Here is a 26,147-nt window from a genome sequence, read left to right on the forward strand (position 1 = left end):
TTGTATTATTTGAATAGTTCTGATTTGCTTTATACATCTTTTACCTCTTTATACATCTTTTTATCATAAGGACATGTGACCATGGTTGGCACAGTGTCTTGCATATATAGTGTGCAAGTTGTGATAAATGATTGATATTTTGAAATAAAAAGAGCAATCCAAAAGATTCGATCTCTAGGGTAACTGGCTTATTCCCCCAAACATACTTGAGTCTCATCACTTTTTTCTCCCAACTTGCTTTGTAAGGATGACATAATGTTGAATCAATCATGAAAATGGAAACCAAGACTATACAAAATTGACCATAAACATTGGTTGGTTTAGTATGTATTTAGCCAAGAGAGAGTAGGGACTGTAAGGCAAAGATGCCCATGGTCAACTGTAGACAATCACCTCTCATTTGGCTTCATTTTCCTCATACCAGTCTCCTGGCTTGAGGGCTGGGAAGGAGGGTGCGGGTTGCTTACAGTAAGACATCAGAGGGGCTTTGGAAATAGTGGCAACTGGGACCCTCTTGCCTACCTTGATCTCCTGAGGTAATAAGGAGACGATTCTGTCGGAGGGAAGGCTTTCTTTTTTTATCTATTTTTTGTCTAATTCCAGTGGTTTATGAGTGTTTATGGTGAAAAAAAATCACTTCCCACTTATACAGAGACTTAGTTGCATATTTTTCTGGTCTTAAGAAATCTAACATAGGCTCTGGTATATCCATATTATTCTATTTCCACGTGAAAGATACATTACAGGGGTAATTTTTACCTTTCCAAAAGAATTCTCTACCGAATAATTTACAATATATTTCCTTAAATAACAAGATTCTCTGTTATATTGAGAATGTGATTCTCTTTACAAAAATTCAGTTAACGTACAGCATATTTTTTTTTTAATAAATTTATTTATTTATTTTTGGCTGCATTGGGTCTTCGTTGGTGCACACGGGCTTTCTCTAGTTGCGGCCAGTGGGAGCTACTCTTTGTTGTGGTGGGCGGGCTTCTCATTGCGGTGGCTTCTCTTGTTGCAGAGCATGGGCTCTAGGGCATGCAGGCTTCAGTAGTTGTGGCTCGTGGGCTCTAGAGCGCAGGCTCAGTAGTTGCGGTGCACAGGCTTAGCTGCTCCGCGGTACGTGGGCTCCTCCAGAACCAGCGATCTAACTTGTGTACCCTGCACTGGCAGGCAGATTCTTAACTACTGCACCACCAGGGAAGTCCAACGTACAACATTTTGAGAACTCTTGTGTAACATAAACTCTTGCACTTACTTGGTGGCGTACTAGTTGGGCTTTGGACGGTAGCGAGTCTGTCTTCTGGTCCATTTCTAATTCTTCCTAGTTTTTGTTTTGTTTTGTTTTGTTTTTTGGTACGCGGGCCTCTCACTGTTGTGGCCTCTCCCGTTGCGGAGCACAGGCTCCAGACGCGCAGGCTCAGCGGCCATGGCTCACGGGCCCAGCCGCTCTGCGGCATGTGGGATCTTCCCTGATCGGGGCACGAACCCATGTCCCCTGCATCGGCAGGTGGACTCTCAACCACTGCGCCACCAGGGAAGCCCTCTTCCTAGTTTTAAATGAAATCACTGACCCCACTTACTTTTTTTAAAATTTTATTTTCCCATTAGGGAAGCACATGGCTCTCAGATGTGCTAAAGGAAATGCACCGAGAAATCCCAAGCAGGGAGCAATCAGTCACTATTAATGCTCACAAATATCAAAGCTACTTGAAGAAATACAGCTGCTTATGGATGGATGGTAAAATTGAATTCGTGGAGCAGTTCCTTCTCCATGGGTGATTTCTTGGTGCTGAAGAACTAGAATTTCATGCACACTATGAGTGTCAGAACTCCACGCTGCCGTTAGCACACTTTAAAGAACAGGTATTGAATTTTAGCTGAGTCTAGCATCATCTTTTTCAATTCCAAGGACACCTGTTAAATCATAAAATATTTTGAGATACAAAGCTCTTGCCTCTGAGAGATATTCTCTTTTTTCTTTAAGATCAACATCTATGAAATATTATGTGAAAGAGTTGACAACTTTAAAAATCAGAGGGTATTTAGTGGCTAGCTTTTGGTTGATATTAAACCTTTTAAAAATCAATGACGAATGTTATAAAAAGCGGGTTTGATGTTTAAGGAGCATCTGCTTAACCATGTAACCTACAGATATAGTCATTTGAATCTGGTTGATTGTGAAAGGAAATTAAAATAACACAAATCATTTGATGAAACCATCCCCGCAGAATTCTAATTTAACTCAAATAATAAGTATTTTAATGGTTCTCCTGTGCGCTTATTTTTAGTCTCGTATTCTGTAAGTTATAAGAGTGTTGCTTTCATGCATGTGAAATGCAATTCTCTTCTTGTAAAAACTTGACACAATGCTTATCCATGTGATTTGATTGCATTTGCATGTTCATTAATATAATTGAAACATGTAGCTTCCCCCAAGTTTTCACAGGCTCATCCCTAATTAACTGTTGGCATTTTCTCACATGGCATGTTAGTATAACTGAGTTAGGCCAATTTATTCGTGAACTAGGAAAAAAGTTGAGCAGAGGAAGGGAGGGGTAGGTTCAGCCCATTCAGTACTGATTGGGGGCTATGGGCAGCCCTTGAAATCTCTACTATTTTAACTGCTGAATTAAAGCTTCCAGAAGAGATTTACATCCGCTCAGGTGATATGGACTCAAGAAAGAAGGACTACCTCCAAGAGACAGTAGATAACACTCTTCACCAACTGGGCCCCAAACCGCAAATCAAAGGAAACTCCATTTCCTAAGTATGTTCAATGTATTTCCGGAATATTTTTGAAGATGGATAGCGGTGATGTAGTGCTAAGATCTATGAGTTTGGAAGGAGGAAACAGTGGTTCTAATCCTTGCTTGGACACTTTTGAGCTCTGTGATCTTACATGAGCGAGTTAATCTGAGTGTATTTCCTCCCAGAGGGCTATTGTAGGGGTTTCAATGTAATAATTATGCAATCAGTATACTCTCTTTCAAATACATGGCTTTTTTGGGAGAGGACATATAAAGGTAGGAAGTAAAATGCATAAAGGTGGTGGTCAATAAAACAGACAAAAGCGTTTTAAATAGGGATAACTTTTGTCCTTTACAGAGTAATACGAGGATATCTGACTAAAAGAATGAAAGAATCCCCACTTTTATTTTTGCTTCTTGAGGATTATACTCGTTTCACCATATGAAAAAATTAGATTGATTACTTAAGCAAAACCAACGAGATAAATTCATAGCAATCAGGGAACTTTTCATTTTAAAAACTCCACTTTTTGCTTTAATGACACGAAATGAAAAGAATTTGGCAGGCACCCATTTCTGATAATAGCTGTATTACTTTTTATCTTATATTGCTGTCCCATTATATGCTTATATTCTTTTGGAAGAGGTCAACCTAAGTAATAAAGCCAGAGATCTCTCAGCTCTCACCCATACAGAAGGAAAGATCTATCAGGGTTGCTGCTTAAACGGGTGTAATCAGAGGAGCAGTAGGTTATAGAGATTCTCAGGTCGGAGGGAGGAAATGATGCCTGGGGACTGGGCCTGTTCAAGGAACACCATCGACATCACAAAGACAGTTTACTCTGTGAAAACTAGTTTGTCCCAAACAGTGGATAACCACATCCTTCTGTATATCTGAAATTGTTGAAAATCTTTATTAGAAATAGCAGATACCTTTGGAGGAGGGATTGCTGCCCCTTGTGAAATGAAAAGGCTAAAAGAGCTGAGCTTTCCATCAGGTGGTTTCAGCCCTACCCTGGAAAGCTTCATTAGACTAATGTCTTTTCTACACAGGTAAGTTTTGAATAAAAAAAGAAGTGTTGAATTCAGCTGAGTAATCCGTTTTGTGTCTAAAATACTAAAGGATCTGTTTGCTTCCTATTTTACCTGTTTCTGCTATCTTGCAGTCATGTATAAATTAGGCAGTTCCTCGCTCTGTGTATAAGTATATCACAAACAACAAGGAAATCACTCCTTATGTTAAAATCAATTAGAATATATGATTTAAAAACGTGTTTGTGAGACCTGCATCTGAATTGTGGCCTAGATTATTTGAAGGGGGTTTGAGAAGGAAGCTTGCTGAGAGCTGCAGAGGGAACTGTGGTATTTACATAGTAGCTTCTAAAATCTAATTGTAATTTTAAATTAATTAATTAAATTAATTAATTGTTATTAATTGACAGCAAAATATTCACTTCCCATTGTTGGCCCCTCTACCATTACATTTTACTCACTTCATTTGTTTCAAATAGCTGTTCCGTGTATATTACATTGAATTAAATATTTATCCTGAAGAAAAATGCCCTGAGGAAGGTAGAAGTTCATAGTCAACGAAGAATGGTAGGCCAAGTTGCCAGAATATCATGGATTATTTAGGAATTCAAACTCAGTTCTTGAATCTGGAAATTGTTTGTAGGAGCTGGGGTTTTGGGTTTTTTTCTTTCACTTTTTTGTTTTTTTATTGGCTAAGTTTGCCTCAGATTCACAGATGCACAAGCTGTGGAATTACAGAACCCTAAAGTTGGTTGTTCCCAATTATTGTTTCATATGAGATGAGAAATATTAATGAGATCGGATCACCAAGAAATGGGATTATGGTGAAGACTTAGGGTGCAGAGAAAAAGAGATGAAAAACATGGGCCCATGAGTATCAGGGATTTGAAAAAAGCTAATGGGAAACACCAAGGAAAGCATGAAAAAGAAAGGGCTTAAAGGACTTCCCTGGTGGTGTAGTGGTTGAGAGTCCGCCTGCCGATGCAGGGGACACGGGTTCGTTCCCTGGTCTGGGAAGATCCCACATGCCGCGGAGCGGCTGGGCCCGTGAGCCATGGTCGCTGAGCCTGCGCGTCCGGAGCCTGTGCTCTGCAACGGGAGAGGCCACAACAGTGAGAGGCCCGCGTACCGCAAAAAAAAAAAAAAAAAAAAAAAAAAAGAAAGAGATTTAAAAGGTCAGTATAAAAATGAAAAATAAGATGGCCCATTCAAGAAGAAGCTGTGAGGATTGTTTCAAGGAATTCCATGGTGGAAAGTTGAATGGAAGAAAACATTGCTAGAGCAACACGGAAGGTAAATGGAGTGCAGTTTTCACTGCAAATTTCAATCTCGCTACAGGGTCCTCTGCCCCCTATGGGTATGGGGGAGTGAGGGCTGTGTGGGGCTCCCCTTGGTTCTAAGATGGAACTGTGCATTCAAATGAGAGCTGCAGCTGAGTCAATCTGTAGTTAACTGGAACACATCTCAGCCCAGTTGCATCAGTCAGGGTTCTCCAAAGAAACAGAATCAATAGGATAAAAATTTACTTATTGGGATTTCCCTGGTGGTCCAGTGGTAAAGAATCCGCCTTACAATGCAAGGGACGCAGGTTCAATCCCTGGTCGGGGAACTAAAGATCCCACATGCCACAGGGCAATTAAGCCTACGTGCCAGAACTACTGAGCTTGCGCATCTCAACTAGACAGCCCACGTGCCTCAAACTACAGAGCCCAAGCACCCTGGAGCCTGCTGCCACAACTAGAGAAGAGAAAACCCAAACGCCACAACTAGAGAGAAGCCCGCGCCCTGCAACGAACAACCCCACACGCCTCAATGAAGATCCCGCGTGCTGCAATTAAGACCCAGTGCAGCCAAAAATAAATAAATAATAAATCTTAAAAAATTTTTTTAATTTATTATAGGAATTTGATCACACAGTTATGGAGGCTGAGAAGTCCCACGATCTGCTGTCTGCAAGCTGGAGACCCAGGAAGGCCACTGGTAGCAGTCCTAGAGTCTAAAGGTGGATGTCCCAGCTCAAGAAACGAGAGAAGAAATGGCACTCTTCCTTTTTGTTCTATTGGGACCTCAGCTATTGGATGACACCCATCCACACTGGTGAGGAGGAATCTTCTTTATTCAGTCTACTGTTTCAATGCTAATCTACTCCAGAAACACCCTCATAGGCACACCCAGAAATAACGTCTTACCAGCTATCTGGGAATCCCTTAGCCCAATCAAGTTGACACATAAAATTAACCCCCACACCAGTGTGAAGGCTTGGAAGTTGGAGGCAATAATGTAAAATACTTTGAAAAGTAAGAGAGCTGGTGGATGTAAGAAGACATAATCAGTCTCTTTCAGAAAAAAGAGCTCATGAGCCCTTTGGTCCTGGGCTGGGAGGACCAAGGACAGACCCCGAATGCAGAGAAATAATTCTTTCAGGAGCCTCATTGACTGGCATCCCAACCATTTGTTTTTGAAGGGTTTGAAATGAAAAGCACTGTTTGGGGAACATAGAGTTGGAGTTGGAAAGATCTGGTATTGAACCTTGGTTAACTCTAACCTTGACTAAGTTTCCATCTCTGAGTCTTGGTTTCTGCTTGGGAAAGTGGGAGCACTAATAACCTCACTGTGGGGCTGTTGAGCAGCTTAAAAGAGAAAATGTATGTAAAGCACGTAGTTGGTGCTTAATTGTAGCTATTAGGAAACTAGTAAAAGCTGCTTCCTTGCTCTAGCATGACCCTGCTAACCACCAGTTGTAGGGCCCTAGACCAGTGAGCTCACCTCTTTGGGTCTTGGTTTCCTCATCTGGAGAGTTGGTCTACTCTAGACTTTTGAGCGAGTGTCTCAAACTTGCAGGTGCAGAGGAATCACCTGGGGATCTTGTTTAAAGGCAGATCCTGATTCAGTAGGTTTGCATTGGGTGTGGTCGAAGAGTCTGCAGGCCCAAAGGGTTGCCAGGTGCTGCTGATGCTGCAGGTGATGTTGCTGATACACGGGCCTTGCTTTTCCTAACCAGGGTCATCGTCTAATGTTGACCCTGCTAGGATACTCTGAAAAAGCAAACCGAAGTTGGACCCCTGAGTCTCTGAGAAAATGAGATGTTGTATTTTTCAATGAATGGAGAGCATAGCAGAGAGAAGCTGAGGATGTCTGGGAGGTGGGGGACTAGGCCCAGGGAGACTGGAGTAAGTGATTAATGAAGGTGGTAGGTTTGGAGGAGAGGGTGGAGCAAAACCAAAGAGGGTTGTGCAAGCCAAATTGCAACTAATTCCCTATTGTGTTTAGTCTCTAACTGGAACTCAACAGAACAATACAAACCCCATATTCTTTAATACTTTTCAAGAGGAACCACTGTAAAACTTCACTGTTTCTGAATTTAATCCATTATAGGTTCCTATACTTAACGAAATTACAACAATTCAACAAACAATATAATAGCCCTAAGTACTGCTTTTAATATAATTATGTGTAACTCACTGGAATCTGCTATTGCATTCTATAATATAATTATGACATATAATGTTACCATAAAATTCCTTATCAAATACATGCAAATAATGCAGTTTATGTGTTACTCAGGTGTTGGTGTTTCCATCTGACAACATCCAGGTTTTTAATGGTAGGAATGTAAATATATTTTTCAGTCAGCTGGGAGCAATGAAGGGGACCAAAGTGAGAGAGAAGATCAAGGTCGTCGTTTCTTAAAGTATGGCCTGCAGGTCACCTGCATCAGAATCCCCTGAGCCCTAGATAAAATGCAGATTCCTGGGCTCCCTGCAGCTCTTACTGAATCAGAATCAACAGGGCAGGAAATTTGGACTTTAAGTAAGCATCCCTAGAGGTATTCTTATGTACCCTGAAGTTTGAGACTTTCTGAACTGGATTTTGCCCCTCTCCATTATCATGTGGAACCCAGGCAAGGGTAAATCTGGTTGGGCAGAAGGGACATTTGTGACCTCTGTCCCCAGCTGTCCGCCGGATGCATGCATTTGTGCCCCCACCAGGGCCCTCTCATTCAAGACGTTCCATGCCTCATGCCTGCTTCACCGCCTCTCTCCCTTGCTCAAGTTGTGGCACCACCAACCCATCCAGGTGCCCAGGTGAGACACCTGCGAGTTGTCCTAACTCCTTCTAAACGTTTCGCCAGTTATTGAATCTGGTCAATTTCACCTCCAACGTCATGTTCAAAACTGTCTTTTTTCCACTGTTTCCCTCTTCTACCACTTAGATCACGACTTTCACCATTTAATCATTCCTTTAACATATATTTGTCTACTAATCACCTAGAAGTAGAAGGTGAAAAGAAGAAAAGGAAGCAAGGGGGAGATAAAGAGGCACTGGGGAGTTTTGGGGAGAGGAATGACATGATTGCCGTGTTTTAAAAGGATCCCTCTGGCTGCTGTATTGAAGGAAGCCTGAAGAGGGAGAAGCAGAAGCAGGGAGAATGGTTAGGGTGCTACTGCAGTATTCCAGGCAAGAGATGATATTGGCGTATATCAACCAGAGTGCTAAACAGTGGAAATGGCAAGAAATCACTGGATTCTGGCTATAAGCTAGAGGTGGGACCAGCTAGAGCATTTGCTGATTGAAAGGATGTGGGATGTGAGAGTGAGTAGTCAAGGCTGCTACTAACCACTAACCAATCTGGGGCGGCTCTTGGGTCTGTGGTGGGAATGAGTAGGGAGGAGATGGGACGCATTCGGTCGTCATCTCTCACTGGACCACCCAATGGCCTCTCACTTGATTTCTGTGCCTTGAACCTTATCCTTCATAGGACTGTTTACATCAATGAAAAAAAAAGGTTCCAACTCTCCTGCACAAAATCCTTCAGTGGTTCTCTGTTACATTCAGGGTAAAGTTTAATGGTATGGGACGTATCAGTCTGTTTCCTCCCTACCTCTATAGTTTTCTAGCTCTGCAGTACCGTATGATACTGATGTGCTAGTAATTGTCCACAGCACGGGGATATCACTCTTCTCGTCTCTACTTACGCCTCACCCTCTGCTTAGAATCCTCTTCCCATGTCTGTTCCTTGAGAGCAAGGCTGGTATCTTATTCATTATTTAATCCCCAGAAACTAGCACAGTAAACCAAGCTAAAGTTCTCACTAGAGCTTTCTGGGGGAGGATAATCATAATTACTAACATCTCACAGATGAAGAAGTTGAGGTTCAGATAAGTTAAGTAACTTGAATTGCACTAGAATTGGTTGTCCCAAGGTCACAGATTCACAGAGTTGAACACAGATCTGTAATACCCCACAGCCATTTTTTCTCTACACCATACAAAACTACCTCCGTTTTTGCCTGGAGCCAGATCTGCCAGGCTCCCCTTTTTCTGGTTACCTTTTTTTTTCCTTTTTTTGTGATACGCGGGCCTCTCACTGATGTGGCCTCTTCCGCTGCGGAGCACAGGCTCCGGACGCGCAGGCTCAGCGGCCATGGCCCACGGGCCCAGCCGCTCTGCGGCATGTGGGGTCCTCCCAGACCGGGGCACGAACCCGTGTCCCCTGCATCAGCAGGCAAACTCTCAACCACTGCGCCACCAGGGAAGCCCTCTGGTTACCTTTTAACTGCCATATTTACAGTTACAAATCTCTTACAACTGAGATGCTTCCCCTGAGGGATTCTTTTTGGTTACCAGGCAAACTCTGGCATGACAGCCCCCCTATCCACCCATGATGAAGCAAAAAAGTCCACAAAACGATAACACTCACACATCATGTAAGTACTTGCATACAACTTGCTTTACTGTAGAAAAGATCCTGGACGTCACAATTTCTTTTGAAGCTATCTGGGAAGCTACCCTTTTACACAGGTAAAAAAATGCAATAAGAAAACCTTATAGAAAGTCTGGAAAATAAGAGAAAAATATCACCTACTCTATTAACATAAAACTGCTTTCATTTGCTCATATTATATATACTTCTATGAAGTTAGATTTTATGTGCAATAAATCAAATGTTTTTTAACTTAATATTACAGCAGAAACATTTTCCATTTCTACATAATTTTTAATTCCTGCATCATATCCTAGCCCATGGACGTGCCAGAATGTTAGATATTGCATCATGTTTTCGAATTTTTCACTGTTAGCCTCTGTGTTGGGTATACTTTCCTTTTGTTTTTGGAGGTATAGCCTCTGTACGTGGTTTTTTTTTTTAATTGTTTCTCATTTTGGAGGATTTCCTTAGGATAAGCTCCAGAACTAAGATGGACACTTTTTAATGATTATAATTTACAATGTGAAACAACATTTCAAGAGAGCTGTTCCAACTGGAACTCTTTCTGTTTTTTTCAGGGCTGTTTACAAAGGACAGGCTGGACCCCCATGGGACCACGTCAAACTTAGAGAACTGCTTCCTCGGGGCCTTGCAAGAGAACATGAGTACTGTACTGTAATATCGAGGTCTTCCAGGGAAAGGTGGGGCTACTTCCATCCTCAGGAAGCTGAGTTTTGGGAGGAACTTTCATCCCTGGCAGTGAGTGTTCCCTCCTTCTCTCCCTAAACCAAAATGATCCAGAGAGCAGGTTACCTCTTGGCCATAGGCAGGTGTCCAGGTACCACCAGAAGATAGCCGGCTCCACTAAAGATTGATGGGTAGTAAATACTTGCTCCAGAATGTCAGCAACCCTGAAATTTGAGGCTTTTATCTTTCATTTCTAGCCTATAGCACAATTAGCAAAAGCAATACATATACAATAATAGCTAACATTAATTATCTATTATATTATCTCATCCTCAAGGAAACCCTATCTTATCATGAATCCCATTTTATAGACGAGGAAGCTGAGTCTTGGAGATGTTAAATGTCTTACCTAGGGGCACTCATAGTTAGTAGCAGCAGAGCCAGGAAAATTGGATTCCAACTGAGGCAGAGACCATAGAAGGAAAATATTTTATCATATTATCAACATTGCTATTGACATTATTTTATCTGGAACAGTAATATTTTTTATCAAACAATTCTTAAATAACATTTAACTAGAAGCCATTTGGAAATGTGGTTCCCCCAACATAAAACTCAAGGTTGGGGTTTCACCTCCATCACTGAGTCTGAGGCAGGGCGGAAGCTGTAATGCCCACGTCAGAAATCTGTTGTTTTCTCAAGTTTAGCTTCTGAGAAATTTGCAGACCCGTAAGAGATGAAAACCAGGGACCTTTCAAAGTATGATTGCTTACTTTTCAATTTCCATCTTTCAAGTAGTCTAATACTTCCTGGGACAAATAGAGTTTACTATGGAAATGTCTTCTTTGAAGATGCAATTTAAAGACAGATTTCTTGTACTCTCACGAATGCATTGTCAACAGATTGCGTGTATTTATTCAACGTGTCCAGATAAAAGCCAAATAAGGCTCAGAAATCGATTTCTTGGCAATTTGATTTTCTGAGGCAGGGAGTATAGGAAAGACCTTGTGGGTATATTCTCCTTGGTTAAAAATTGAGTCAAGCAGAGGGGCGTGAGGCAATCTGGGAGGGTGATAGACATGTTTATTACCTTGATCGTGGTGACGGTTTCATGGGTAGATACATCAATTAAAATTTATTAAGTTGCACATTTTAAATAGGTGCAGTTTACTGTATGACAATTATACCTCAATAAAGCTGTAAAAACAATAAATAAAAAAAAATTGAATCAAGCTATGTGTCTTTTTATCAAACTTGTTCAATATGTTGAACATTTTTCCCCCGGGATTATGTAAAGCTTGTCCGCAAATGGCCTAAAGATGACTCAAGTTGAAAACCATATCTCACTTTAAATGAATCTAACTGTGACGTAGGGGTAAATACTATAGAGCTTGAGAATCATACAAAGTTTTATTGAAACTGAGAGAATGTAAGGGGAGCTAGATAGAGTGGTGCTTCTAGATCTGAGGCCTCATTTCTAGCGAATCCTGTTTCTGGCTGCTCTGACTCACACCTGACTTTGTATTAGCTGTGAAAAATCAGAATTAAGCAGAGATGCTGTAGTATCAGCAATAGACTCGCTGAGTCATGGAGAAGGGAGGGATATTAGAAGTTTATCTCCCTTATATCCCTGTCTTTGGGAAGGTGTGTATCTTTTGTGGCTGAACATTCTATTTATACTTCCATTCTCAAAGCTAAGTATTACACTTAGCTCTTCTTCACTGATGAAAGGTATTGGTACAAAAAATATTTGGTGAATCTGGCTTTCTACTGTGAAAAACAGGATCTGTGTAAGGACGGTGTACTGTGACCCACAGCACGCCTTCATTTGTGAGTGGCTACACTCAGGGTAAGAGCACCGTACTTCCAGGGATTAGAAGTGCCAATAAAGAGGGCTTCCCTGGTGGCGCAGTGGTTGAGAGTCTGCCTGCCGATGCAGGGAACATGGGTTCATGCCCCGGTCCGGGAAGATCCCGCGTGTTGCGGGGCGGCTGGGCCCATGAGCCATGCCCGCTGGGCCTGCGCATCTGGAGCCTGTGCTCCGCAGCGGGAGGGGCCCCAGCGGTGGGAGGCCAGCGTACCACCAAAAAAAAAAAAAGTGCCAATAAAGATATGTCATAAATTTTCTACTACATGCACTAGGCCATTATTAATTCTTTGTCTTGACATACTATCATATTCCTTTGGGTAGAGACCTTTTGGTTCTACTCTTTAATCTCAGAAAAGGAGATCTATCTGAATTTGGAGAAAAGGAAAAAGGAATAAGTATTTCTTGTCTGTCTTTTACAGGTGATCTGATTTTAGTACCTTTCATGTCACAAATAGCCCCCATAGTAATTGTTAAAAGTCAGCCCATCTGTCTACTGCTTGACCATTTTGTGACAAAATGAAATAACCCATCCTGTTCTACCCAGATTATTACAGCATGAGCTCCCATGGGCCTTCTTTCCAGAAATGAAGGCCCCTCAAAGTATCTTCTCAGTTATCACTGTGAACTGCCCAGGAATCTGGGCTCCTGACAACCAGATGCAAGTGTTCCTGAGAACAAGTCCCTCTAGTTTTTCTTTCTGTTCAGCCTTCTTGTCTTGATGCCAGAATCTGCCCATACTACTGATGATTCCCAAGAGAGAGCCACTTTGATGAGCTCACCTGCCTTTTCCCAGCCCACCTCCAGCGCATGCCTATTCTAGCCTCGGGGAGGGACCGTCGCCCTCCTTACTTCTCCTCTGAGTAACTCGGTCAGGCTTGTGAACACAGAGTGGTTCACCGCATCAGCAGGGGCCGCTCTTAAAGCCCACAAGCCCAAAATCTTCCTTCCTAATCCCCAGAGGCATCCAGTGGTGGGGGCAGCTCAGCCTCCACAATGGGAATTCCCAGGCGTTCCGACCTGGAGTCCAATCAACTCCCAGTTTCAGAGAGAACCTGTCCTGCCATCCTCCAGTGCAGGCCCACTCATTTCCTGCTTCTGGGTGATTGACAGTGGGCAGATCCCTTTCCTCCAGAAGGACTTCCCATGGCCCCAGTGAGAGTTCACCATGCATCTCCCTATGATGATGGACTCATTCAGCTGTGGGTAATACCCTGTTGGGGACACTTCCCATCCAGGCTGGGCTGGTACCAAGGCTATAATCTAGGGTCTTCACTGTGTCACCAGAGTCAGGAGAGGAGGAGATATGATCTGTAAATCCCAGAGAGTTCAGCCTCAGGTCCCAGCCTCCCACAAGAAAATGCCTGGAATTCAACAAGACACAAGATCTCCCAGGCTGTAGGTGGTCTAAATCTGGGTATGGGGGATAGTCTGCTGAGACTCCACAGAGAACAGTGCTGCTAAGAAGCCCAACTGACATTATAAACAGGATACTCAACCTCTCCTGCTGAAGCCCTGGCCTCTGGGTCACTTCTCTACCTCAGGGTCTTCCCGAGAACACTGGGTAAGCGTTCACATTATATTTACATGACTAAAAGGGCCCATCAGAGTGGTCACTCCCAACTACATGGAGGGTCTTCTCTAAAAAACAAATCCCATTTTCTTCTCTTGAATGCAAAATTTGCTTGTCACCCACAAAATAGCAAAATACTACCTTAAAAGAAATTAAAGCTCCCAGCTGCACTCAGATTATGGCCACCTGACTTGTGACTGTGATCCAGTCTCACGTCATAATCAGGGCTACTTCGACTCTAATAAAAACTCAGAGGGTGCATCCTAGTTGGAAATGATTCTGCGACTGCCCTCGGAGTGAATCTGTATCACAGGATTTCTCTCTTTCTCGCAAAGTTGCTTCAAATTTTGAAATGATTTTTACTCTTTGACAGACTTAAGAAGAGGAAATACGGTACAAAAAAGAGAAAATAAAAACATTAAGAAAACACATCCCTATGGAAATACAGCATGATATTTGAGGCAACATGAGTTAGCTATGAAAGTGGGTGGGCTCGCCTGCAGTTTCAAATTGCTGCATTTGCCTGAGAGCTCAATTTTAAAGGGCAGGGAAAACGGTTGAAGGAAGCTAAGAGTACTTAGGTGGATGCAATCTGCTGTGATAAGAAAATGTGATGGAATGGCTTCTGAGGTGGAAAAGCTTGCCTGCATGCATGCATGATTGGATGCAGCAAATTCCTATGTCTAAAACTAAGTATCAGATTTGGCAAGAGCATTATTATTATTATTATTATTATTTTCCATGCTGAGGAACAGACTCCCAGAGACATCAAAGGAATATGCTGTCAGGGAGAACAAAGGATATTTTGGTTCAAGGAAAACAACTTGGTAGAACCTCAGCATTCTGGAGAAGGGAAACGATTAGACTCAGTGGTATAGCAGTGAGAACTTTTTGAAATAAAAGAGTGAGAAATCTTCGAAGAATATGAATTTGTCAAGGACATTGTTCTCCCAGTATTTACCATCATTTACCAAAGACTTTTATAATCAGTCAGGCATATAGGCTAGGTTAAGAAAAAATTTCAGACAAATGGCCCTAATTTAAATACAATTCCAGAATCATCAGAGCCCATCAAAGTATCCTTTAGCCGCCACAAGATTTACCTGGGATGGAAGGTGTCTACTTTCCAAACTCCCTGTATTGTAGAAAGTTCCCCTGGTTCAGCTCATCGGGCAAACTCTCTGAAAAGGAAGAGCTCTGATAGCTCTGTATTTACATTTTAAATACATGTTTTTAAAATCATTTGTGTTGGGTAAACGTGTATGGTAGAATGCGTTTTTTGTTTCGTCATCACTTGGGTATTTTTATTATTCAAAATGCATTTGAGGAGCACAACCCCAATTTTTAACATTCTGTGAGCAGGACATAAGGTTTTAGGTTCTAAATTAGAGCTTGCACAGTATGAAGCTTTTTAACAGATGTAGCCTCACTTAAACCTTGGCAGCCTGGAAGGAGGTATTTTCCTCACTTGAGGAAGAATCAGGTCCAGTAATTTGCCTGTGGTCAGTCACCAAGCATTATTATTTAAATACGGGTCTGTCCGACTCCCAAATCTCTGTTCTTTCCTATCTATCTTAGAAGGCTGCCTTCTAGGAATTATGCAGTTAAAAAGTACTTTCTGACTTTCAGCCTAACCAGCTTTCTTAATAGCACACACACGTGGACACACACAAACACACACACACTCTCACGCACACGTACCGATACCTCCTGCACACACACAGACTAGCCCTTACATCTTGAAGATTCTCCCTGATTTAAATCTTGATAATCTAATTTAAATGACTTGGAAGTCACAAAGTACTTCAAAGTTTTTCAAGTTTCAAGATTTTTTCCAAAAATCATTGCTTTCTAATTGAAAATTAAAGTTCAAGATTTGGCCTAACTGAAAGGGTTCTGAGCTTTTCACAATCTAGCTGGACCCTCAAGTTTTCCGAAAGAATTCAGCATTTCTTCTCCTTTCCTCTTTCCTTATTTTTGTCTTTAAAAAACTTGAGATTTGATGCTTTATAGGAGTATTTATATGTCTTACATTGAAAATTAGTAAAAATATATTGAATGAGAAGAAAATAGCCTAGACAGATTCACACTGTTATTCTCATCTTACTGGAATTATTCTTCTGGTTTTGTTAGTCTGACTTACGTTCCAAAGTCTGATTTTGTTTTTGAAAACAAACCACCCCCTGCAAACATAGCAAGCTATTGTATCCAGACTTAACTTATTTAACTTTCATTAGTTAAATGTAGCAAATTTTCTTTGTATAATGAGTGTGTTACAGCAGGCAGGTAGCTAGATACGAACAGAGAAAGGGAGGTACGGACCAGGTGGCAGGAAACCACACATCTTGTAAACAGCATGGGTCCATGGGCAGACAAAGAAAAGCAGGAACCTCCAGACTGATAGAAAACCACACATTTTGCGGTGATAAGTGTCCTGGAGACACACAAAGAAAGGTGGGAAAAGGCGGGAATCTCCAGTGTCCGAATGTAACCTTTGGCTCGGTATTCTCTCATTACGATATAATTAGCCTTGCAGATAAGAAGTACCCATCAGGCACCTATGCCATGACACTTCCGATCAAAGCTAAATGAGGACAAGAATCCTTCTCCCCTGGGGAAGGTGGTGCTGGGATGAAAATCAGGGGATATGAACCCCAAACCCCTCCCTCCCCAGTGAATATTCCTCCCCTTCATTTGTACGCCCCACATAACCGGTTTGCCAAAGAAATTCAGGGCAGCTACTCACCTGAAACTGCCTGCTCTCACCCTGGGAGGGTACTATCACTTACATACAGCCTCCCTTTACTTACTTTCCTGACCTCCCTGACTCCTTTCTGAAGTCTTTCTGCGACGACGACGAGACACCGGGAAGAAGTGCAGCTCCATTACTAATGAGAATGGTGGAAGGACTCTGGCAAAGCCAAGATCGTGCGTGTGTGTACACACTCTTGCACGTGCATGCACACACACACACGTGGCACGCACACGCACGTGCACATGCATGTGCGTGGGCATGCGGGTGTGAGTGAGGGTGTGTGTCCTGTGGGATGTTTAATTAAAGATGGAGGCAGGCTTGGCAGGGAGCCCTGTTGGTAAACCATGCCTATTTGTAGCCTCCTCAGGAACTACCTAGGAAGTGGAAGGACCTGAAAAGATTGTGCGTGAAGTACCCCCTTGGCCGTCCAATGAAGTGTCTGTTATCAGAAGGAAATGTGTACTTTTTGAGGTGAGATCAGTTATGTGCTCTGAACCGAATGATTTTTTGTTTTTTTTTCTGATAACTAGCTGGTGGTAAGCTTCACTGAACTGAGAAATTGTAAACTCTTAGAAAAGGCTGTCTACAGATAACAATTCAGTGTTTCTCGGTAATGTATTCTGGATGAATCTGATAATTTAAAGCCCACTTCACCAAAACGGGAGTGGTGCTTGCGTCCTCTTTATCTTCAATTATGTCTCATCTGTTTCTAATTCAAACACTGTGCTGCTGTTGTCAGATCAAATATAGATTTTAAATGTTTTATGCTTCTCCGCTGGGAAGTTTTAAAATGAATGCGGGCTGTCTGTCAGGACGGTGCCAGTTGAATCTAATAAAGTTTTAAATAAATTTAAAGGAAATAAAAGAGTACTTAAAAATGAAATGATTCACGGTTCATGCGATGGAACATGTTTAATGAATGGTAGTTGGGGAAAAGTTATGGTAGAGTCTCCGCGGATCACCTGCTTCACCTCTACAGAACTCTCCTTGGATAAATGCATCGTGCCTTTCAGCTCACAAGGCAGGTTAGAAATCAAGTCATCTTTAGGTTTGATGCAAACAGGGCCTCATAAGCATATGGGCCCCGGGACTATAATCCACGGGTTTTCATTCCACATCATGACACTCTGTCATTGCAAACAGATTGGAAAACACAGTTGCGGTTTTCAATCACCGAATAGGATGCAGTTCTTACTGTGATTAGAATTCTTTTTCTCTCCGCTGATTTATGTAGATGCGCTCCAGGTAGCTGAGTGCTGTGGAATATCAAAGAAGAAAAGTGTTTGAGGATAATATGGGGCATCATCTGACCTGGGACCCCAGGGGCTGTTGCCGGGGTTATATTTGTAGAAATGCTACCCTGATAAAACTTTTGAGACCTCTTCTTAGATTTATTAACTTAGAGAAAGCAGGGAAGAAATGTTTTATTAGAGCTCAGAAAATGTTTCTGTCTTACCAAATTGCCATTTCATAGTCAGGAGTGTTTAACTGGGGCTTAAAGGTGAAGACCCGGGAGCAATTTGTCATCATGTAGATTTTTCTTGGGTTTGCTTCTAATCCTTTTTGGACTGCCAACGGGGGTGTCTTTTGCTGCCTTGGATGTCTCTCCTGATTTGGTTTTGGAAGGTTTTTCCAGAGTATCCTTTAAATGATAATTAGAATTTGTGCTTGATAGCAAAAGGTTTTGAAGTTTTAACACCATAATCCTTCTAGGTCCCCATCCTCCCTAGCATGATAAAGAATAGTGGGACTAAGCTGATTCTTAGGAGGAAAAGAAAAGTCATTTTACTGATCTCTTAGCTCACTTTGGCTTGACCCATTTACAAAACTGACATTAAAAAAATCTCAGAAAAAGGGCTTCCCTGGTGGCACAGTGGTTAAGAATCCGCCTGCCAATGCAGGGGACACGAGTTCGAGCCCCGGTCCGGGAAGATCCCACATGCCGTGGAGCTAGGCCCGTGCGCCACAACTGCTGAGCCTGTGCTCTAGAGCCCGCGAGCCACAACTACTGAGCCCACACACCACAGCTACTGAAGCCTGCGCACTCTAGAGCCCGTGCTCTGCAACGGGGGAGACCACCGCAGAGAGAGGCCCGCGCACCGCAACAAAGAGTAGCCCCTGCTCGCGGCAACTAGAGAAAGCCTGCGCACAGCAACCAAGAACCGACACAGCCAAAACTAATAAATAAATAAACAAAAATAATAAATAAAATAAATAAATAAATTTTTTTAAAAAAGAAAAGCTAATAATTATTTTTTTAAAAATCTAAGAAAAAGGCATTTCTTTCAAATTGCCTCTTTCTTTGTTTTGAAGTTTTAAGGTCAAATTTCTATAAACAAGCAATTTTATTTTTCTCACACAAACTCTGTGGGGATGCAAGAAAAATCTCCCCATTTATTTGTAGTGGCGTGTCCCTTTGGTTTCTTTCTGACTGGTTTGTGTTTTCTATCCATCTCAAGATGTGTAGGGCTGCGCAGTGAGTAAACAATTCTATGTTCTAAAAGTGTATGTTAGATTTTCCCACTGGGCATCAGTTATGCTTTTGTGACTGAAGTTACCACTGACATTCCAACTAGGAAGAATAAGAGAGGATGCAGGCATGAGGGCAGAGTACTCGAGTGCCCGCACACAGGGGACTCTCTCTAAGGGTTTTCCAGAATGCCAGCAGCCAGTAGGGCCTTTAGAACAAGAAATGCTGCCTGTGGTCCCCTGTGAACCCAGATTATAAGATTTCCCTATAACTCATCTCTGAACTCCTCTCTCTGTTTCCACCCCGGCACAATTTCTGTCTATGCATACAGGAAAGTGAATCAGGCTTATTTTCCTAGGGGTCAACCCTACCCTGTCTAACTGACTCAGGGTGGGTCCGCTTAGTCTCAGTTTCTGTTCTTGGAGAGTATTCCATGTATATCCTTTGAAAATGGAAATCCTTTTTGTTACATATAGTCTATTTTTTTTCAAAAACTAAGAAAATCTTGTCCTCTTATTCTGAACTTGTCATTTTTGGAAGCTTAGTGAGTGAAGACTTTCTTTAGAACCTAACCACTGAATAACTAGGAGAATGTAGGAGAAAGCGTTGATATAGTACTGTTTTACGATTTTTCAAGTTTGAGTAAGTTTCTTATGGAAAAGGAGAGAGAGAGAAAGAAAGAAAGAAAAAGAGAAAGAAATACCATGGGGTTTATAGTCTATGAAGAACCTACTTCTGTTACACTCTTTGTCCCCAGAAGGAGAAGGGAATAGGGAACAAGTACCAGAGTGTCATGGAAATCGAGGGCAAGAGGAGTGAGCCACGTGTAGAAAACATTGCCCACATGGCAGGAAGTGTCACACCCGTATCAGTAGTCAAAGGGATGTGTTCAGGGGATTGTCAGGCTTTTGACATTAATTGATGCCCCAAAGCACAACAAGGAGGAAATATACATTACAGTGAGGATTTTTTTTTTTTTTGACGAAGTGCATTATGCGTTCATAAGCCATTTACACTTCCCGCCAGACAAGAGTTAATTTGGGGATGCAGGATTGTTGCTTTAGAAATGTAATGAAATGACACTCAAAAGTGGAAACACCGCCGTTTCACTGTGAAATGGCAAAACAGGAGGGAAAGGCTAAATTGGCCAGAAGATTGAGAGCAGGAGAGAGAAAGAGAAGTAGAAGCCTGGGTAGAGCAATTAATTGTTTCAGTGTTTTCCCGTGAAAGCCAGTGGAAGAAACACACACAGATACACACACACACACACACACACACACACACACACACACACACACAGAAACATACACTCGTCGCAAAAAGATGATGGGATATATTATTAGGACAGAGATACAGAAAACGATTTTTCAGAGTATTAAAAAGATTCTAGGCTACAAGATAACATCCATATTCTTTGGCATTGCTAAAAGGGTATTTCAGAATGTTGGTGTAGAAGCATATGGATGGAACAGCAGGAGTCCCAGTTGTCATACAAGAGGCTGTTTGATGATTGCACACCAGACCAGAAGGTTCACGCAAAGGGGAAATTTAATGATTCAACATCAGCTTCTTGGGTGGTGTTTCCGCAAATGTCACCCCCCCTAAGCCAGCATTTCTCTGACTCTGCTTCCAGGGAAACAATTCAGCCAGTCCCTGGGTCTGCAGTTACCCACTGGGCATCAGGTATGAATCTAGCATGGGGCTGGGGTCTGTGACCGACACAGAAGACGTTTGTGATGTAATCCTTCTCTTTAAAGAATTCCCGATCAAGGGTGAATACCAAATGGATACATATGAAACAGGTAGAGATCTGTGAGGTGAGTTACTGTTCTACCCTTAGACAGGGACAAGTGGCCCTCTGCCCCGTACCCCACACTTAGGGGACCTTGGGTTTTAGGTGACTTCCTCAACAATTTCATAGTGCCCCTGTGGTGTCTGAGGCCAGTGGGCTGGCAGTGCTGCCGTGAGCCAGGACCAGGACCCTGGGGGGCTTCTGTTTCCCTCTGACCCTCTACCCTTGCTGTTGCCTCGAGGAGCTCTGGACCTCGTGTCTCTGGGTCCTGTGGCTCAGCTCTGGCTCCACGAGGGTGTCCTGGTAGCAGTTTTCTCCTGCTGGTAGTGCAGCATTTCTTTCATTGGATCCTGTGAGACTGGCTGCCAGAATGGTGCTGAATTGGGGCTTGTTTGGGTCACTGAAGGAGGATGAGTTCTGGATGCTGGATTACTGTAGGTGGTCCACTGCTGACCCTCTGGACTTGAGCTGTGTGACTTGGCTCCAGCCATGGTACTACCTCTGGCCCATGTACCTGAAGGCGGCAGGGGTGGAGGCAGGCATCCTTTAGTCCATGTGACCCCACTGCTGGACCCCAGGGGGGACACCCCGTATCTTCCACGGGCTCTGTGCCACGTGTCAGGCAGTCCTCAAGGAGACTCACTTTTTCTCCAAGGGTTTTTGAACCTATACCAGGGGCCCTTCCAACCTATATCTCTTGCCTTGGATAGGTGTGGCAATGGCATGCTTTCCCTGATCCAGCTTGAGCCATGCTGGACAGGGGATGGACATTCCTTGAACTAATGGGTTCCTGAGTGATGCTGTAACCAGACTTAAATAAATGGTGTTAGGGAACTGCAAACCACAAGCAGGTCTGAAGAGCCATGCATTATAATACCATCATTGCTACCTTTCTTCATGCATGGGAGACACAAAATTATCTAGGTGCAGTGCAATTAACAATAAAGAACACAAAGAGATGGTGTCTGTATCTGATAGGAATAGATGGTGTCTGACACTATGATGAATCAAATCTTCCCATGCCCTGATGGACAATAACAAATACAAAAATAGCTCCTCTCTACCTATTATTCTAAATTGTCATTGATAAATCACTTTGCTTCACATGGGCCCATGAATTTTTTTTTTCTTTTTTTTTTTTTGGCAGTACGTGGGCCTCTCATTGTTGTGGCCTCTCCCGTTGCGGAGCACAGGCTCCAGACGCACAGGCTCAGCGGCCATGGCTCACGGGCACGTGGGATCTTCCCGGACCGGGGCACGAACCCATGTCCCCTGCATCGGCAGGTGGACTCTCAACCACTGCGCCACCAGGGAAGCCCGAATTTTTTTTTTTTTAACATCTTTATTGGAGTATAATTGCTTTACATTGTTGTGTTAGTTGCTGCTGTATAACAAAGTGAATCAGCTATACGTATTCGTATATCCCCATATCCCCTCCCTCTTGCATCTCCCTCCCACCCTCCCTATCCCACCCCTCTAGGTGGACACAAAGCGCTGAGCTGATCTCCCTGTGCTATGCAGCTGCTTCCCACTAGCTATCTGTTTTACATTTGGTAGTGTATATATGTCCATGCCACTCTCTCACTTCATCCTGGCCTACCCTTCCCTCTCCCCTCATCCTCAAGTCCATCCTCGATGTCTGCGTCTTTATTCCTGTCCTGCCCCTAGGTTCTTCAGAATCATTTTTTTTTTTTTAGATTCCATATATATGTGTTAGCATATGGTATTTGTTTTTCTCTTTCTGACTTACTTCACTCTGTATGACAGACTCTAGGTCCATCTACCTCACTACAAATAACTCAATTTCGTTTCTTTTTATGGCTGAGTAATATTCCATTGTATATATGTGCCACATCTTCTTTATCCATTCATCTGTTGATGGACACTTAGGTTGCTTCCATGTCCTGGCTATTGTAAATAGTGCTGCAATGAACATTGTGGTACATGTCTCTTTTTTTGTTTGTTTTTTAATCAATTTATTTATTTATTTTTGGCTGCATTGGGTCTTCGTTGCTGCACGCGGGCTTTCTCTAGTTGTGGCGAGCAGGGGCTACTCTTTGTTGCAGTGCGTGGGCTTCTCATTGCAGTGGCTTCTCTTGTTGCAGAGCACGGGCTGTAGGCAAGCGGGCTTCAGTAATTGTGGCACATGGCTCAGTAGTTGTGGCTTGTGGGTTCTAGAGTGCAGGCTCAGTAGTTGTGGCACATGGGCTTAGTTGCTCCGTGGCATGTGGGATCTTCCTGGACCAGGGCTCGAGCCTGTGTCCCCTGCATTGGCAGGCGTATTCTTAACCACTGCGCCACCAGGGAAGCCCATGTCTCTTTTTGAATGATGGTTTTTTCAGAGTATATGCCCAGGAGTGGGATTGCTGGATCATATGGTAATTCCATTTTTAGTTTTTTAAGGAACCTCCATACTGTTCTCCATAATGGCTGTATTAATTTACATTCCCACCAAGAGTACAAGAGGGTTCCCTTTTCTCCACACCCTCTCCAGCATTTATTGTTTATAGATTTTTGATGATGGCCATTCTGACCAGTGTGAGGTGCTACCTCATTGTAGTTTTGATTTGCATTTCTCTAATGATTAGTGATGTTGAGCATCCTTTCATGTGTTTGTTGGCAATCTGTATATCTTCTTTGGAGAAATGTCTGTTTAGGTCTTCTGCCCATTTTTGGATTCGGTTGTTTGTTTTTTTGATATTGAGCTCCATGAGCTGCTTGTATATTTTGGAAGGCCCATGAATTTTATATACATTTAAAATCAAAATGAAAAATAGTTGCCTGAGACCTTGAACACCTTAGAGATGGCCCTGGCAGGATCTAATTAAATACAGAACTAGTGTTCTAACTGCTTATCACAGATTTAGTAAGCATTTACTTTATTATAATTTTTTAATTCTTAAATATGAAACATTTTAAAACCCAGAAAATGTACAAAATAAAATAAGACTTATGAATCCACTACCCTTTTGCTAATTTTTGCTACCATTTTGCTAATATTTGCTTCAGGTTTTTAAAATAAGTAAATCATGGTGAATACAATGAAAATGTACCCCCAATCTCTTCCGCCTTCTTCCTTTTGCAGAGGTAGCCCGTCTCCTGACGGTGGTAACATCTTAGTATGAGATCCTCTAGAAGCAGATCCAGAGGCAAGGATTTGAGTGCAAGTAGTTTATTTGAGAATAGTGGGGTGGGGAAGTGATACTGGGAAGGAAAAGAAGTTAATGCAGTGTGCTGATGAGCAGGTTATCCTTGTGGGCAACTGGGGCTCAATCCCATAAGGGACTTTGGGGACCTGTGTAGACAAGCCTCAGAGTTCTTCCATCTGAGGGCTAAGGAAGCTGGGGTGTTTACCCATCAACTCCCTTTGTCATTGGTTGTAGACTCCTTGGCATTCAGGCCTGCCCCGTGAGGGGCTGAGCGTTCTCCTCCAGCCTTCAGGTAGAGTGGAAGGTGTTTGCACTAAGAAGCTGGAGGGTTCAGGAATAATGAGCTTGGAGGGAATGTGGGTGGGTTCCTGCCAGCACCTGCTGTAGCCAGTATTATTCCCCGACGTGGTGTACTTTCTACATCTGTATATATCAAAAAGACAACATAGAGTGTTGTCCTGTGGGTTTTTTGGTGTACTTTCTACATCTGTATATATCAAAAAGACAACATAGAGTGTTGTCCTATGGGTTTTTTAAGTTTTAAATAAATGGCATCATATTGAACACATTTCCTACAACTTGCTTTTTTTTTAACTCAAAATTATATACTTGAGATTTATCCGTGTTGAAATATGTAGATGTAAATCATTTATTTTAGCAGCTCTTTGTGTTCAAGTGTTTGAATAAACTACTTTCCATTTACCCAATTGATAGTTTGTTTCCATTCGTTCTTATATAATAGACATCTTCACATCCACGTGAGCTCGTGTTTTCTCTATGAGATTCCTGAAAAGCAGAGTGCTGCTCACAGGGTAGTCACAGCTTCATGTTTACTGGGTATTGCCAAACTGTTCTACAAGATATTTATGCCAATTTATACTACAGAAAGCGGCATGAGGAATTTCTTTGTCCGCACATCTATGCCAACATACCTGATATGATAAGATTTGTTAATTTTTGGCGAGCCTCGGGCTGGCCGTGGGCGCAGCCATGGTCGCGGCGGAGGTGGAGTTTCTGGCTGAATAGGATCTGGTCACCATAATCCTGAACTTCAGTCTGGACAAGATCCACCTCATCGAAGGTGGCCTGGAGCCTTTCAACCCCAGCTTACCAGTGCAGGTGCCTCTGTGGCTGGCGATCAACCTGAAACGGAGACAGAGGTGTCGGCTGCTCACCGCCTGCCCCACCAGCCCCAGTGGATGGACGTGGAAAAGTTGGAGAAGATTAGGGATCATGAATGAAATGAAGAAACTTTTACCCGTATGCCCAGCCCTTACTACATGGAGCTCATCAAACTCCTGTTAAATCACGCTTCGGACTACATTACACCCTGAAAGCAGATGAGATCTGGAGCCTGATCAAGGACGTGCGGGACACTCGTATAGCCAAGCTCCGGGTGTCTGCCAACAGCTTCATGAGACAGCAGGAGGCACACGCCAAGCTGGATAACCTGACCTTGACGGAGATCAACACCAGCGGGGCTTTCCTCACACAAGCGCTCGATCACATGTAGAAACTCCGCATGAACCTGCAGCCTTCTGACAGTGTCCAGTCTCAGGACTTCCAGGGAGGGACTGGTTTGTCAAGGCCTGTGTCTGCCAGCAGGAAGCTCACTGGGTGGTGTTTGAGTGCTCAGGATGTGACAAAGGTACTCACGTTTCTGGAGTTTTAGAACAACTTTTGAGTGTATGAAAAACAGTGCACTGAAGCAAGGAATGGGATTATAACCTTGTTGGAAAGCAACAGGCTTGGGCTTAGTCCTCGAGACATTCTGTAATTCCACATCTGTATCAGGGAGCCAGGTGTCCTTTTATGGGGGGAAAAAACATTCATTAGCAGAACAAGTGATTTCCCTAGCAGAGCCCCATGTCTCCCGCATGGGACTGTCACGTGCAGGTGAGTGTTCGGTGACGTCAGGTGTTGCTTTTAAGATAGAGACATAGCAGGATGGTGACGTGGCTTCGGCCTTTTTTTTTTTCTTCCCTTCTTGATCCTGATCTCTTGGGCTAAATTTAGAATTTCCTACAGAGGTTGTTCACCCAGAGAAGGACAGCAGATGAGTGGCTAGTGAGGGTGACCTATGTTTATCATGTATGCCCTGATGCACAATAAAGATGGAATAAATCCCCCCCCCAAAAAAAGAAAGAAAAGATTTATTAATTTTTGCCAATCTGATAGATTGAAATGGTATTTTATTATTATGATGTTTTAAATGTTCGTGTCCCTTAGCTCAGGTGAGGTTGAGCATATTTTCTTACGTGTATTGGGCATTTGAATATTCTCTTTTGTGCATTTCCTGTTCATCCCCTGTGTCTTTTTTTTTTATTGGGTTGTTTATATTTTTCTTAGCAATTTGTAGACATTCT

The 26,147-nt window shown here is 42.7% G+C and overlaps 1 pseudogene; it reads left to right on the forward strand.

Moving 5' to 3' along the window:
* The first annotated feature begins 24,771 nt into the window (after positions 1-24,771).
* On the forward strand, positions 24,772-25,453 carry LOC101335514 (DNA replication complex GINS protein PSF2 pseudogene; annotated as a pseudogene).
* Positions 25,454-26,147: the final 694 nt, after the last annotated feature.

This window comes from Tursiops truncatus, chromosome 7 (genome assembly GCF_011762595.2).
Source record: "Tursiops truncatus isolate mTurTru1 chromosome 7, mTurTru1.mat.Y, whole genome shotgun sequence".
Lineage (NCBI taxonomy): Eukaryota > Metazoa > Chordata > Mammalia > Artiodactyla > Delphinidae > Tursiops > Tursiops truncatus.